Raw genomic sequence first — 12,253 nt, 5'->3', positions numbered from 1 at the left:
ACAAAAATGTCAAGAAGCTGTTGTATTATTAACTGCAATAGCCGGTCGCATGACAGCCACGGGAAGCCGACGGGTAAAGAGATCGGTTGTTATCGGATTACGTCGTTGAAGAGAAATTGTTCGAGCCATGTTTCCGAAGTAACAAAGACGCGACGGATGGCCTGGATTGCAGCCATTCAAAGATCAAATATAACGTCCCAGAACACTCCAGCTCACAGGTTAGTCTGCTCCAAGCATTTACACAAAGGTCAGTCTTCTGTTGTAGTTAATACGTCATTTTTCTTAACATAATTGGTGATATAGGTTACAAGCAAGTCTGGCGCTGAACAGAAATTGTCGCGCTATGCTCCTTTGTTTATTGTGCATAAATAGTGAATTGTCCTGACACAATATTGCGTTTCGCTTCTGTTATTATGGTACATTGACAAAAACATATACTTTTATTCACAGGATAAAACAGTTGTTTTGTATCACTAATTGCCCAGTACGATTACAGCATACAGTATTATTGTCACTGCTACATTTCTGTGATGGGTACCAGAAATTATTTCCACTACTAATTAATTACCATTGAGCTCAAAGGTCCTATTAATAAACGATTAAGGAATGTGTATTTATGAAGACTATTTGTGAGACTGGTAAACTTATGATACGTACGATGGTCTTTCGTTCTACACGGTGCATTTCAAGGTCCTGCACCCATCCGGCGGTAAACTGTACCTGGGCTTGTTGCAGTGACCGGAAGTTACTAAACTTCATGAGTGTATGCACTCACTCCAAGAACCGTATGATTATAAATATGCATATAAATATGCTACGATGAGATAGCTGACTTCATCTAACTAGCAAATGTTGTCCAGGCTACGTTTGTGATGCAGTTTTTTTAAAATATGTATGATATTTTTGTCATGCGATTTTAAAGCCGGTCCTACAACCGCATCCAAGAATAACATGCAGCTTATCTCAGAACCGTCGGTGAAAATTATTCTTGGAGCTAGGTTTAATTGAGCTGCATTTTAAAGAGGTGCAATTTCACAATTTGTGTATATTTTCTAAGTTCACTATTTTGTCATGTGTTGAGAAAAACACAGATTTAAAAATTACATGGTCTAATATTTACATTTAGCATAACTGCAACATGCTTTTTTTTTCGTTTTTTTTTTAAAGACTCGAAAGGACTTGAAATTCAAAATTTCAGACTTGTGACTTTACTTGGACTTTTACACCAGTGACTTGAGACTCGACTCTGACTTGCCTGACATTACTTGAGACTTGACTTGAGACTTGAGGATAAAGACTTGAGACTTACTTGAGACTTGCAAAACAATGACTTGGTCCCACCTCTGGTTCTTTGTGTCTGGGGGTGGGCGTCCGGGTACACACCGGCTCACTCCTTGGCGGCCGCTTATCGGGGCCTGGAGCCTGGGGCTCGCTCGGGCCACTTCGGAGGTGGGGTGCCCCCGGCCTCTCGGCCTGGGGCTCGGTCACTCAGGCACAGCTGGCTGCCGGCGGAGCTCACGGGCTCCCCCTGGCTTCTGCTCCGCGGCTGCTGGGCGAGCCCTCATCTGGGACTCTCCTCAGCTCTTACTGGAACAGTGGCGCGGCTGCCCCTCTGTTGGTCTTCCTTGGTCTCTTGTGTTCTGGGGGCCTCTGGATGTCTGGAGTTTTGATCTCCTCCATACCTGCTTCATACCCTGGAGGACGGGGCTGTGGCTCCCCCACACTCCCTAGCAGATCGTTACATGGAGAAACCTTTGGAATACAAGCATGCTGATCCACACAGGTATGCACACAGGTGTACACATGGGTATTCACAGACGCAGACTACAGCTTTCTTGGCTGCTGCCTCAAAGCACATTGTGCGCTGTCTATCTTGCGTGCTGCACAATATCGTTTATTATTTAGTATCTACTGATATCTACTGCTAGCTAGTTTATTGTGATGGTGCCGTTTTTTTTATTATGTTGCTCTTTGTTGTTTGCTTTCTCTTCTGTTTTTTTTCTCCATACAGGTGACCCAGGTGTTTTTTTTTTTGTTTTTTGTTTTTTCTTTCTTCACCCCTTCTCACCGTCTCTTCTCCCCTTTGGTTTTCTTTCTCTCCCTCTCTTTCTTTCATTCTTTCTCCCTGTCCTATCCCCCAGTCATGTCTGTCCCGTTTGTAGCAACTGAAAATAAAATAAATTCATAATTATAATAAAGGTCAATCAAATGGACCAATATGGCAAGGCCATGATGATCCACTTGGTAAAATAAATCCGCTTGGCATCTTTCTTGGCCTTAAGACAACAATTCTGATGCTAAAGATCCAAACGGGACACAAAAAAAAAAAAAGTCATAAATTCCGTTTTCATGGATGCCTGGATGTTAAACTCAATTGTTACACCTGGTAGAGCAGAACGCTGATCATTTTATTAAAGATGAAAGACTTTAGATAGTTTTTCAACTCTCAGTAATGCCATAGTGATCGTTTGATATATGGACCTGCAGCAGAGTTTAGACCCAGACACGGCTAGTGACGTCAGACTTAAAGACTGGATAGGGGGTCATCTGATTGTTGGGTTTTCTCTGTATGTATTATTGTAGGGTCTACCTTACAATATAAAGAGCCTTGAGGTGACTGTTGTTGTAAATTTGGTGCTGTATAAATACAACTGAATTGAATTGAAAATAGTGTAATTAATAGTTTAGATACAATGAAAATCAGCATGGGGTTGATGAACATCGCATGGAGAGCAGCAGGTAAACTATGTGGATGCTACATGTTTTTGGTGGGGAAACGAGGTCCATGCTACATTTTGGCTTCGTGCATCAGTCATGTTTACTCTCCTTGTTGTTGTCTGAGTTCACCTACATGTTATTATCCTTCTCACCAGTCTGTGTACAGACCTAATTCCTTACACCCTCACCCTGTGTACTCATAGTTCATTAGTGCATTCATGTGGAAGGTCTGCTATAATAAGTACTGAATCTTATAATATCTTTACATTAAAGCGGTTCGTAAAGCCTTCAATGAGGTTTGCTGTTGATGCTTCATGAAAGAGCAGCACCTGTTTTGATGATCTCAATACATCCATCCGAAGTTTCTGCATCGACTGGAGATAGGCGAAGGCGTCCCAGAGCTGTAGTTCTACCTTACTCCTTAATTAGAAGACTCTTCAGCAGCCTTGTGTGTGTGACTCCACACTGAGTTACACTCATCACAGAGATGGAGGGTGGAGAAGATTGCTGAGAGATTGAAGTGGGCCTTTGTGTGCTGTCTCTCAGTCTTTTGGGGTTGCTTTTCTTTATGTTATGTGCTGGCTTCATGAGTGACTAAACTCTGACTATTTTTGTGTCTAAAATATAGATGTTCTTCAGATTTAGTGGCATCTGTCAAGATGTGAGGCGTTATTACTACCAATAAACAAAAATCTATCAATAATTAAAATAGAGGAGCTCCCAGGAACCTGACCAATAAAATGTGTGACACGCTGTTAAATTACACGCTACTGTAAGACATGCATAAACACAGAGACATATGACGTACACTTGTGTATCAGATACTCTGATGAGTACAATGACTCCCTTTAAAGCTGCGCTCTTAAATGTAATCCTTTAAAGTAATCCTCCTGTAACAAAGTCTAGTTTCTTTGTAAGGAAATTAAATGAACAAAGAAAATATGTTTTTTTACATCTTTACCTGAAGAGAAAAGCTGACTTGACCTTTGCGAGTGCAGTGAGTGTCTTTAGCTCTTGGTTTCAGGCTGCGTTCAGGCAAGAACAACCTTCACTTTTGTGTCTGCGCCACCTGAATCTAACTCGAGAGGAAAAACCCCAGACAAATAAAATCTGCAAACCACTTTCTGCTGCCTGTCAATATTATTACAAAATAATAACTGGAGGGGAATCAGACGGTGTGTGTTCCAAGGTAAAAGCATACAAAAAAGTTGCAGATAAATAGGAAAAATGTGATAACAACAGTGGAAATGTCAAATGTTCAAACCTGTAATGAACGAAGTAGATAACATTAAAGACCTGGCAGGTTTTTTACATCAGAGCAAACTGTTTTCAGCTGCTTCACAGGTTTATCCTTCGAGATTACACTCTTAAGCCCACCTGGAGATGCATGCATGATGTGTAATACTAATGTTTGACTACATTGCTAATGCAGATTCATTCCACTCACTGCAGCCGTGCAGCCATTACAGCATAGCCAAGTAATCTGTGGGCATTAGGAAGCAGCAAAGCAACATCATCACACTCTCATTGTATAAAGGCAGCACTGCCAAAGGCTTGACTGTAGTAGTCACCTACTCACACTTTTATTCTTGAGAGAGGGGGGGGGGGGGGGGCTCGTTTTTTGGTCCAGAGCAGTCAGTGCACAAACACTAGCAACTACAGATGTGTTAGCTGTGATAATGAGCGGTTTATCCAGTCGCCCTGCTGACTGAGGAGAAAATGCACACAGCACTGATGAGAGCGCGTTTTGGATCTGCACAACAATCCCAGTGACCTTGTATATACCAACGTGGATGGTCTTTGAAACAATAAGTTAACAGGTTTGTGGCCACGAGGAGATCCTATCACATTCCTCATTGTCATTTGATCCACAGGTAATAGAAAAATATTGATTAGTGCAGCTTCACAGTGAGGTGAAGGAAATTGAACTTGGTAGAGGAGTAGATTTTTGCTGGCAGAAGAGACCGCTAGACATGGAGATATTGTATATTAAAATGTAAATTCAGCTCACTTCAGCCAAGACAGAAAAATTGTCACAGACTTCTCGAGTTGCCAATCACTATTTCATCACAGCCCCGAGGAGCGAGAGAAGCACTGCAGTCTTACTAGACTGTGCAGCGCTATCAGCACTCAATAAAGAATCTAAACTGAAAGATTTTCCTGCTAAGTATATTCATCTAAAGTCTGCATTTCATTTAACGATGGAGGAGGTGTTCCGTCCAGGAGCGTTCATCACTGCTGATTCCTTCTGTGCACTTCCCGATACTTATTCGCTGCAGGTTTTAAATTTATCGGCGAGAAAGTAACAAGCATTGCCTCAGTATAAGGAATAATAATCACATCATCAATCTAAGGGCTCAAAAAAGTCAGGGACATTCCTGAAACTATCAGAAAGGATGCGAGGGAATGGACAAAGAAGTGGGCAAACTTAAGTACCACACAGTACTTAACACATAATGCAGCACACACCAGCATAACTGCCACTTCCACAGGCAGTGGGATGTACAAAGTGCTACAGCGACTCACAACCCCATCTGCTGGTGCCAACTGGAATTACATAAAAGTACAGCTTACGCTTAGTTCAACTTTATTTAGCATCTCTCAATTACAGTAACGAGTGACATTCAGCTGGTGGATTCAAACATAGTTCACTGACAGATACAGAGTTTCCTCTATAAGGTGGAATGGCTAATGATGGTGGAGGTGGTGGAGCACGAGACAGGGAGTGAGTAGGAAAGTATACAAGGAAGATCAACAAGAGCCAAACCCAGTCTGAACATGAGTGCAGTGCTTTTGGTATCGATCTGATATCAAGTGAATACAGTTTTGTTCTGGAACGGCTGTGTGCAGGCAGGAAAAGGACCCAAGGTGCAGACACTCTGAGGCAAAACTTGAAGCTTTAATGCTGAACTCAAAAGGGTAACAAAACTAGGAATACAAAATACACTTGCACAGCAAGATAAGGGTAGATCACAACACCGACAAACTGAAACACAGGGCTTAAATACACAGCGGGAGCAATCAGGGAATGAGTAACAGGAGGGAAACACAGCTGGGGCAAATCAGGCCTAACGAGACAGGGGAAGCAAAACCAGATGCATTAACATGGACATGGACCTTCAAAATAAAACAGGAAACATAACACAGACTGAACTTACAGACACAGACTCACAGGCAGGCACTACAACAGAGGGAACAGAGGCGTGGGACCAGGGCAGACAGACACTGACTGGACACGGGGTTATAGCAGACAGGGGAGACAGCAACTAAGGATGACACAGAGACATAAACCATAAGAAAGAACTCTAACAAAGAAACCAAAGACTAGAAATGATAAATAATATAATAAACTCAAAACCCTGGGTCAACGACCCAGGCATCCTAACAAGTTTGGCCAAGACTGATAAAAATACTGATACTTTTCAACACGATTAGATCTTTAATTTCCACAATAATACGTTAACACAACAACACACACATTTCAGCTTTCTCTGTATTTTAAAACTGGGTTTTTTGAGACCTGGAATATAAATGTTACTGTCTTTAAAGCACTTTGGGTCAGCATCTGTTGTTTAAATGTGCCATAGGCTATGAATAAAACACAAAACAAAAAGGTTCAGACATTTTTCATAGTGCATGTCTTAGGTCTGTTTTTTCAGACAAACAATATATTAAAAAATAAAATAAAATCCCGCGCTCGCCCCTGCGGGCGGTCAATCCTTCAAACTCGCGTCCCCTACTGGAGGCCTGGGAGCCTGAGGGTCCTGTGCAGTATCTTAGCCGTTCCTAGGACTGCGCTCTTCTGGACAGAGATGGCCGGTGGTGTTCCTGGGATCTGCTGGAGCCACTCGCCTAGCTTGGGGGTCACTGCACCTGTACAAACTTCTCATGTTCCTTCTTCCTGATGTTGCTGTCATTCGGTATCGTTATCACTACAGCCTTCTTCTTCAGATGTTTCTGTACACTATGCCGGCCACTTGGTTATGGCGTTCCATGTATGCCTTGCCTGCTAGCATCTTGCACCCTGCTGTTATGTGCTGGATTGTCTCTGGGGCATCTTTACACAGCCTGCACCTGGGGTCTTGCCTGGTGTGATAGACCCCAGCCTCTATGGATCTTGTGCTCGGAGCTTGTTCCTGTGCTGCCATGATTAGTGCCTCTGTGCTGTCTTTCAGTTCAGCTTTGTCCAGCTAATGGTAGGACTTCTGGATGTCAGCCACTGTCTATTTGTCAGTGGCACATACCGTGCAGGGGCCTGTCCAGAAAGAAGTATCTGAAACACAGCCATAATAAGAGCTCGTCTGTGGTGAATAGGCCAGAAAATTACATCCTATATCTCTTCCTAATCACTTCACATTAATCTTGGTGGAAAACATTATGAGAGAAAGGAAAAATGTTAAGGAGAACTGATAAGGAATCAGAGATTCAGAATGCACCCACATTTTAGATACTTTCAGTTAGTTAAACTAATTAATGATCATGTTAAAGGGTGCATTACAGCAGAATACAAACACACGCATACGTACATGTATATGTTTGTTTTTTGTTTTGTTTTTTATTTCTATATAATCCTTCCAGAATGTACTATAGCTATGAACAGAACCATAAATAAATCAGTCTTACTTGTCCAAGCAATGGAAGAAAAGTGGGAGCAATCTTTCCTCCCTTCACATACGGGGAACGTAAAGCAACCACTTAAGCTAACATGCATGCCTTGCAGTTGCAGAGGGTAATTACAAAAAGTGCCTTTAAAATTATTTGTAGCAAACTGCTGCTGCAATCCTAAAGACCGGAAGTCAGTCTGGTTAAAGTACGCAAAACGCTTGTATGCAGTAAAAAAAAAAAGTGAGTGTATAGGACTCCATTCATGCAGAATGACACCATCAGCAGATGTTGATGCAGTCTGCACTCCAACTTGTAAGCGACAGAGAGAGGGAGATGGAGTGAGCGAGCGAGAGGCAAATAGGAGATTGAAAAGTAACAGCACAGCTGAGAGGGAATAAATACATGAGAATATGATGGGAGGACTCCTTTTTGCTCCGAGATGTCAGCTGAGAAGAAAGTACTGCCTGTGCAGGTGAAACTCTGCAGAGCAGCAAAAAGAAGCATGGAAGGAAGAAGAGAAAGCGTTTCAGAGTGACCTCACATTCACCTCACCTTTCCACCATCAGGCGCGTCTTTATACATGCCAGGGACTGAGACAAACGTGCAAATGACAGCATTTCCCTCGTTTTTCCTCAGCCATGTTCTTCATCTCCTAAATGCCACACTCTCCTTCATTTCGCATGGTTTTCTGTGTGCCTCAAATCCCTTAAACCTCAGCAGGAGGTTGTGAGGGCCACATTTCTGATTAAATAAAGGAGTCCCCACTTCAGGTCTGACAGAGCAATGTTCCTGAGCTGTGACGTCTCGGTCAAGTGTGACTATCGCTGCATGGCAGGGATCTTTGGATTTAAGTCTTCCAGCCCGACTTCCAGCCACCTGAACGCACACGTCACTGGGTCAGCGATCAATCACTGTGTTTGTATTCGAAAAACCATCACACACAAATAATGTGTACATTATTTGGAGTGAATTGAAATGCAGTGACTTGGAGGCTGTGCTGCAGAACATGATCAGCTGTGATGTTCCAAACAGTTCTCTGATTAACATCTAAACGCCACAAATAATTACTGCTGATTAACTCTGAACAAAACTGCTGCATATTAGTGCTTGTTTGCTCTGCTCAGGAAAAAAGAGTCACAATAGCAGTTTACAAATATAAGTTATCTTCTGTTTGAACACCACAGGGTGCAAAAGGTGCACAAATAATCAAGTCAAATGAATTACAGTCAGATATGAGTATGTAAACAGTTTTAAACTGATCTTGCTCCGTCACAAAGATCATCAGGTAAATTATGAGTTGAGGGGTTATTTGCCTGTAGCCCTGCTGGGCTCAAACCAAAATAAACTGAGGTACAGCAGAAGTCCATTTCTATCCCTACAGGTGCTGTCTACACTAAGGTACCCCCTAGGGCTAATTATTGAATTTCTGTGCAACCACTGAACCTTTCTGGCTCTATTCAGGAGGACAAAGAAAAAGCAGGACACTGGCTGCAGTCGATTAGTACATGTTTCTTCCAAACTGAGGGACATGACCCAGAAATCTCTTTGTCGCATTTGTTAAGAAACAGAAAAGGACAAATCTGTTCTCAGGCTGCAAAAGGTTCACATCTTAATTATTTCTATGAGATTTTAAGGTGCAGTATCCAAAACGATGCATGTTTGAGAGCAGGTAATACAAATTTGATTTCCATATTTCAAGATTTTACAGTTTAATCAGAATCAGAATACTTTATTAATCCCTCAGGAAATGAAATTATTAGTTAACTGAAAAGCTTTTGACACATTGTGACAGTTTCTTGGAAGGATTTGCAATCAGAAAGGAAGCAAAGACAGACAAGGAAGTTTGAAGCCCACAGACCTCGTTCAACACCATCCAGTAACATTATTAAAGAGCCGACTGTAAGAGCAGTCAGATTCAGTTGTTCCTCCTTTTCTAAGCCCGTTTTCACACCTACAGTTTGTTTCCTCTGGTTTCAGTCCGTTCATGAGTTTGTAAACCTGTAGTTTGTTTTGGTTTGTTTTTAAACAGAAAAACGTCCAAGCAAACCAAAATGCCTCACTACAAACCACGTGACCATGTTCAGTCCGCTCACTGGCCAGATGTGTCGGGGGCGGGAGCTACAAAAGTAAATACAGGAAGAAGGTGCTGCAAGTTGCAAGCCCGTGCAGACCTTTGCACATCGATAGTCCCTTCCTGCATTGAAAATATGCGGCTACAGGATGTAGTTAGGGTACTTGTAACGTACAGCTCGTAGATTGAGTTGTTATTTATTTACCCAAAAGGTTGATTCTGTTCATCAGGACGTTTTCAGTGGGAGAAACGTTTCATCACTCATCCAGGTGACTGCAGTCAGCTGCACGATGACTGAAACCAGCCCACTGAATGAACAATGGGCTGGGAGGTCAGTTCATTAAAATGCAAATTCTCACGACCATTGATCAACAAACACTGATCAATGTAGCAAATGGAGTTTTCCTGACCTCTCTCTGGCCTGCTGATGGGTTAGGATTTGGACTCTTGTTAACGTCCCTGAAGTTTCCCTACCCATAGAGCCCAGGGTTGTTCAGTTTGGCCTTGAAGTTGAGCCGCGTTTACTGATTGAATTTTAAGAATTTTAGAAAGGTTAAGAAAGTTTTAAGATAGGTGTTTGCACCTGCACCTGCCAAGTGGTGCCACTAAAGCATGGATCGTTGGCTGGTGCCTACTACTTTCCTCAGCTTGTGTTGAAATGTAATTTGAATACTTCTCCAACTCTGTAAGCCTGAAAAAGCCTTTTGTTAAGTTACAAGAGTCCTAACCCATCAGCAGGCCAGAGAGGTCAGGAAAACTCCATTTGACACATAAAAACTGTAAAATACAGAATGAATAATGGTTTTGTTACAATGAGTCAGTGGAAAGTGAAGCTGCTGTTGAGCAAAAATAAAATATTCTGATGTGGAGCTCCACCAAGTCTGATGCAATTCAGCAACAATATTTACATGTAAGAGAGCCACACTGGCTGATCCTCCCAAAATGACATTCAGTCACTTCAGGGTTAAGAATGAGCTGATACAAACTGGGATTATATATGGAAAGGTCATCTAAATTAGACCATGGATGGATGATCCCGACCATAACAGCATGGTAGTAGGAGTTGAATTTATTTGTCATGTGGATTGTGGGAGTGCTCTGAGTCTTTTTGAGCAGCTCTTCTTTGCTTGAACCTAATTGATAAGTTGATCTTTGTTAAGATCAGTTTTTAAACTTTAAATTCATCAACCACCAAAGTCTTCACCTAAACTTTGACCTTGCATTTGCTCTTCACTAGGTGTGAGAGCCATGCCCAGTGGAGGGCAGTCTATGCCTGGATGGTGCCACTGCTGTAAGGACTAACTTTACCCAGGATACCAAGTTACAACTGATGTAGCTTAAAACTATGCATGAAGCTCTGTGGTGCTAGGGCTGCTCAATAATTGGATACATTAACATCAACAATCACAGTTATTTGGTTCAATAATTACATGTCAACTAATCTCAAACAATTAATGCAGTTATTCATAAAAGGCCCATGTCGTGAAAAATCAGCTTTTATAAGATTATGAGATTTTTATGATCTTTTAATTCAAATGAAAATTAAAAGAGAAAAAATGGTGAAAAAAGAGGCAGGGGTGGGTGGGCAGGACCAGCCACTGGTAGGTCAATACTGGTGGTGTATGTACTCCCAGTTGGGGGCAAAGAGAGGCCCAGACAGAAGTGGACTTGCAGAGACACAGAAAAGGACAGGGAGCTGAAACTAGCCAACAAACTGGCCACGCACAGCCAGAAGAAAACCAACAACACTTTCAGGGGTAAAAAGCTTTTACAGCTTTTACAACCGTGTGGCCAGTCACTGCACACACTGCTACTATATAGTGTTACATCACCATATAGACGCAGCAATGATGTTTTGGGATCATCTAAGATTACCTGCTCTGATAAGTTGTCTATTTTCCAAGGTGAGACTTGCAGCCACAGCACTGCACATCAGTGTGTTTCTTCAGGCTGCCTGCAGCTACAGCCTCAATGGCCTAAGCCTATCTTCCACCTCCAGGTTACAGAAGTGAGGTATATGACATCTCTAGCAGTGACATTTCATTCCCAGTGTTCTTCTCGATTGAACTGTGCCATGCTAATCAGAGCAACAATGAATTCACTGAGCGTCAGTGCTCTGTACCTTTCTTTGCTGGTGATGCTTTATAACATCTGTCTCTGTTTTCTGTGTGTGCCCTATCAGCACCCAGCAGTGAAGGCTTCGAATGTCAAATGATCACAGAACTATGACAAATTTGACAAGCAGCAGACTTCGTTCCTTTCTTATCCGCTGGTCTTGACAGCCCGCTGACAACACTTACCTTCTCCAGGTCGATCCTCGGCCCTCTGTGCTGTCAGCAGGTGTCCAGGTCTGACATGCGGTGAACTCAGCTTTCAGCTTTTGATGTCCTTTGCCCAGGAAGTGTTACTCATCACGCCACTGTTCGACTGCTTCAGTGTTCCTGTCATCTAGTCACCTGCAATTACATGTATGTGTCAGCTAAGACCCCTCAGTGCTGTCAGAGCTGATTTCACACAAAAAACACAAGATAGCTGTAAGGGAATCGAATACAACGACTCTACCAAATCTTTCACGTTTTCAGTCTTTAATCATATTTTTAAAAAAAACATGATATGATATGATACATCATTACATTTAAAGTTCTCCTAATATTCTCTCCAGTGAATTACCACACACAACCAACAGGAATGGTCCCTACTTGGTTCCATCTTGGTCATCAGTGACTTTCACTGGTTGATGATTTTTCCGTCCTTTCATTCTTGGTAAGTACTAACGACTGAATATGGTGTGTATCTATTCCACTTCTTAGTAGTAAGAGACAGACACGCTAACTGTGCTGTCATTTATGTATAAGGATA

The sequence above is a fragment of the Astatotilapia calliptera genome, chromosome 7 (genome assembly GCF_964374335.1).
Source record: "Astatotilapia calliptera chromosome 7, fAstCal68.1, whole genome shotgun sequence".
Taxonomy (NCBI): Eukaryota; Metazoa; Chordata; class Actinopteri; order Cichliformes; family Cichlidae; genus Astatotilapia; species Astatotilapia calliptera.
Note: the sequence above shows the minus strand (reverse complement) of the source record.